General features: G+C 48.1%; 1 protein-coding gene across 1 annotated transcript in view; it reads left to right on the forward strand.

Annotated features, from left to right (window-relative positions):
* The window catches only part of EMILIN2 (elastin microfibril interfacer 2), a 61,299-nt gene that overhangs the window by 1,075 nt on the left and 55,272 nt on the right, over positions 1 to 4,952 (forward strand). The window lies entirely within an intron of this gene.

Below are 4,952 nucleotides of genomic sequence, written 5' to 3' on the forward strand. Positions count from 1 at the left end.
GGTGGGTGGGAGCGCTGGCCTCCAGCCCTTCCGTAAATCTCTTCCAGATCTGGTGGAAGCCCAGCAGCGGAAAGGTTTGAGCGCTGTGCGCGGTACCAGCCACGCTGGGGTATTTAAGAAGCGTGCGCTGCCCTGAGTGATCATGGAGGGTGCGCCGATTTGGCACCCTGTGATCGCCAGGGCATAGGGGGGATGAAGAAAGCCCCCGCCCCCACTTCTCTTTTTTTTTCCCCATTCAATTTTATTACTAACATAAGGCAACTGAACCTAATTAGATCCATATTGTGTGTTCTGGGACACACAGAAGAATCCAAAATGTATACTGCTAAAAACTTTTGAATGTAGGATTGACTGAGTGGTTTGGCTAGCCAGTGTTCTAAAACATGGAGTTTCATCCAGTGTCCCCACAAAGCTGACCTCTTCCAGTATTGTAGAACTGTAAGCTAAAACCCTCAGGAATAATTTGCATACAAGTGTGTTTTTGTTTGGTTTGTTTTCCATTTATAGCTAGGGATTCGCTAAAAAGTTGTTAGGACAGAATGGTCCTTAAAGACAAGGGGAAGAATTAATCATCTTTTTGCTTATAAAGATTTCGCCATCTTAAAAAAAGAGGAAGTGTGGGCCGGCCCGGTGGTGCACTGGAGAGTGCGCCGCTTGGGAGTGCGGTGGCGCTCCCACCGAGGGTTCGGATCCCATGTGGAGACCGGTTCCCGCTCACTGGCTGAGCGCAGTGCGGGCACAACACCGAGGGTTGCGATCCCGTTGCCGGTCCCGGTATGGGCGCGACACCGAGGGTTGCGATCCCGTTACTGGTCAGTAAAAAAGACAAAAAAAAGGGGGAAAAAAAAAAAGAGGAAGTGCTACACTAGAGTACAGATTCTGTTAAATGCATCCCACCCATTCAATTGTCATCAAGCAGCAAGTTTTTGTGTATGTCCTATATCAGAAGATGGGCCAATGTGAATGAATGGCTGTTGGGATGGCTGAAATTAATTGTTTTCCAGTAAGAAGAAGTTGATTGTATCAGAGCACAGTTGTCATTACAGCAAAGCGTAGTCAGCAGGCGGATCTGTCCTTGGCAAAACTAACGGACAGACTGGAACTTGTACTCCAGGAAAACTTATTCCAGAGGGCAGCACGTGAGCCTGCAGACACTGGGGGTGGAAGTGGTCACCGGATCCCCCCCATGTGGGCTGCTGGGGGAGCTGCAAACAGGGATGGGATCATGCCCGTTAGGCAAAAACAAAGTGAAACAAAAACTCAAGTGAGAGCCTCACTTTCTGATACATAGAGGGAAAGGCTGCAATTGAATCCCTGGCTGCCACTTTCAGTTGGATAAATTGTCAGAGAGATCCAGTACTGTCATCCTGCCTTAATCTCTAGTCACTAAGGTTTAGACCTCATGGTCTATGGCCAGCAGTCAGTGACACCAGAACCAGGTAAGATTTTCATATTGTGGTAGGGAACTAAGTGTTTCCACACGGTCTGAATGGATTTGTGTAAAATTAGAATTGAATTGTCAGGAATATTTCATTTGTTTTATACAGGAAGTACATTTTGTGGTTTTCTTAATACTTGTGACAACTCAGAGATAAATAAATTTTTCATTTTGGTACGTAATTCTTTTTGTTTAAAGGATGGTTTGTTTTTATTTTCTCAAACTATTTTAGCTGTGTTGAAAACCAAATGGTTATGTAATTGTTGCATTTGACCAAAACTCAGTGAATCTTGGTCATCAGAGGTGAGCGAATCTCCTCCAGTTCAGCAAGTTAATAAAAGGTTGTTGGAGTGTATTTTTGCTACCCGGTGAGGAGGACAGCAGAGTTGCTATAAGAAAAATGGCAGATGTTGAGACTGTATAGCTGGTCTAGGTCCTGGATCAAACCAAGTAAGGAGAACCTCACCCAGGACCAACCGAAGTGCACAACCTGCTAAGCACGCTCAGCGAGAGAAAAGGCAAAGAGACAGACTGGGGAACACACGAATCATAGGACTTAATTGTGCAGAGAGAATACGCGCCGAGTGTGCATGCGGGTAGGTGGTCTTGGAAAGAAAATGGGAACCTCCCTGTGTGGTCCTAAGGGGGGGGTTATATATTGTTCTGGGACAGGGGTGTTTCTCTGTCTTAACTAAGGGGAAGAATATTTGGCCATGGAGGAGGATCTAAGGTAATTAAGGCCCAGTGAGGTAGTCTGAGCTTCCTGTCATGTGTCCCCGAGTTTCTGAAGTGTCCGACCATGCACAAGTCACTCTTCCTTTTCCCTTGTCCTGTTTGTCACAGGTGGAAGGCCGTAATGGCAGCGGTGTGCAGTTTCTGGTCAGGCGCAGGAGGAACTTCCCTTAACCTTGTCCTGTCTGTTGCAGGTGAAAGGTTGCAATGGCGGCGTCTGCACTCTTGTTCCCCGTTGTGCGGGGTGCACTGGTGTAGCATGCTGATGGGTGGGGTGGCTAAGCTGTTGCCAGTGCATTATGAGTCCACTAACTGCCAGGCAAAGAGGGGGGCAGTGCTGATCCGGTCTGAACATTTATGAGCTGCCTCCCTGGGATGAGTCCCTATTCTGTCCCTGCCTCTTTTCCTCCTGAGAGAGTTTGCTCCCGTAAATCTTTTTGGGGTGCAGAGGGCTGTAGATCCCATCAGTCTTCTGTAGCTGCTTCCTGTGAGTCAGGGAAGTTGTCCCTACCGTCCCTGGGAGCGAGACTCTCTAGCTAGACCGTAGCGTGGCCCCAGGGAAGGCTCAGGTATGGAGCGGAGCAAGGGTTCGTATCCTTGGAGCAACATGGTGGTGTTTGGGATGCCAGTTATTCTACAGGAAACAAATGAGAGGAGGAGTTTAATCACAACAGGGGCAATAAGTAGGGGAGCAAAGACGGTGGTTAAAGGTCCCCAAAAGGGTATTAGCTAAGAAAACGATTTCCGTGTCATCCCAAAGGGATTTCTGTCCTCTGTAGCTAGTTCTCTAAGCCAGGTTGCCGTGTCCTGTAATTTTCTCGTGTTATCTGCTATGACTCCCAACTGATTTACAAAGAAGCAACACTCTGCTCTATCAGGGCACAGGTTCCTCCTTGAGCTGAGGTTAGTGTGTGTAAGGCCCGTGGGTTCTGGAGCGCTACTGCAGCCTGAGAGTTGAGTTGAGAATTTAAGGTATTGAGGGCCTGTGCCATTTCCTCAAGGGCTCTGCTTGGTTCTAGGCATAAATTGGTGAAGATTCACTCTGATGAGATGATTCCTGCTACACTTGTACCTACACCGGTCCCTACACCACGCGTTATTCCAAGGGCAGCCAATAAGGGAAGGAAAGTTATCCGCCTTTTATTTAGTCTGATAGGATTTACTTTTGGAGTAGGGATTGATTGGTTTTTATCTAGGAGAGAAACATCAGGAGACAGATAAGCCAGGGGACAGATTCCTCTCCAATCATTTGGCAAAGTGGCACAGGTGGAGTGACCCCAGAGGAAGTGTATCCCACCTGAGCATGGCAAAGTGGCCTCTATGACTATGTTAAAACGGGGAATTCCTTCAGGAGGTGTTTGCCGTTTTCCTGCTTCCCGTGGCTGCAAGTGTCATAGCTGGGAGCAGGGACAACCAGGGGTGGTCAGTCGTTTGATTTACATTTTCATAAAATAGGGTGTTTCTAGTGTGGTCCCAAAGAATCCGGGGCTGGCGACTAATCATGTGACAGCAACAATGGTGATAAATGTTGTTATGAAAGAACCCATTTTGGCCAGTCATAGGCCATCCCCAACAATGTTGAGAAGTTTTGGTGGAGCAGTTTCCTTGACATGTTAAATTACCTGGTTGAGGTAGGATGGGGTTTTCAACCTTGTCAAACAGAAAAGTTGACCTGGCGGCCTGATAAAGTACCTGAGTGGGTTTTGTGACCTCAAAGATGGTGTGGCAGCCAGATTCAGGTAGTCATCCTAGGTCTTTTCCTCCCTGACTACAGTTCGACTTATGACAGAATGGAAAAATGGTATTTTGGGGGATGGAAATGTCCCTGTCAAGTGCCCCTCTAATGGGGATTAAGTTGGCCAGGAGTCCCTGTAGTTTTCTGAGGTCCCCTTTTACCTATTGAAGAAATTTTTTGCAGAGATGCGAGGTTGGGAGGACCAACTGGTTTCCAGAGGTTGGAGATCTGGGTCAAAACATACGAGGGTTGAGTGGCCCAAAGACCAGCAGAGGCCAGGAAGGCCAGGCTGACCTCTGTCCCGTGCAAATCCAACAGGAGGCATTGTAAAAGATATTTTTAAGAAATCCATGAGCCTAAAGTGCCAAAGGGAACAATGGATTCCTTCTGGCCACAGAGAAGGGCAGGTAGACAAGGGCAAGGAGAAAAAGAAGTCTGCTGGCCTGATCCATTGTGTTTGATCTGCGGAGCTGTAAGGATCTGCCCCTAGCCGATTTATTCCACAAGGGTGGTTATTCTTCCTACGTGTAATCTTGGAAGTCCCCTTGGGGGAATCCAGTCTCTACTGTATCCTGAACCAAGGTCTCTATTTGTTCTTCAGTTAGTTGAGCCAGGAGCTCAGTATTGTGGAAAAGAAGGGCCTGTACAGCAGCAGAATAAAAAGCCTCTATTTGGGCCGGCCTGGTGGCGCACTGGATAGTGTGCCGCTTGGGAAGCGCGGCGGCGCTCCCGCCCGAGGGTTCGGATCCCACATACAGACCGGTTCTCGCTCACTGGCTGAGCGAGGCGCGGGAGCAGCGCCGAGGGTTGCGATCCCGTTGCCAGTCCCCGGCCCGGTACGGGGGCAACACTGAGGGTTGCGATCCGTTGCAGGACACGGAAAAAGACAAAAGACAAAAAAAAAAAAAAAAAAAAACCCTCTTTTTTAAAAGGGTCCATCAAAACCCATGGGAATAAAAGAGGGCCTTCCCAGGTGGGGGGAGTGTCTTTACATAAGCCCAGAAGTAAGAGGACTGAGAAAATGATCAACAGGAGAATAAACCGTAA

The sequence above is a fragment of the Galeopterus variegatus genome, unplaced genomic scaffold (genome assembly GCF_000696425.1).
Source record: "Galeopterus variegatus unplaced genomic scaffold, G_variegatus-3.0.2 Scaffold471, whole genome shotgun sequence".
Classification (NCBI taxonomy): domain Eukaryota; kingdom Metazoa; phylum Chordata; class Mammalia; order Dermoptera; family Cynocephalidae; genus Galeopterus; species Galeopterus variegatus.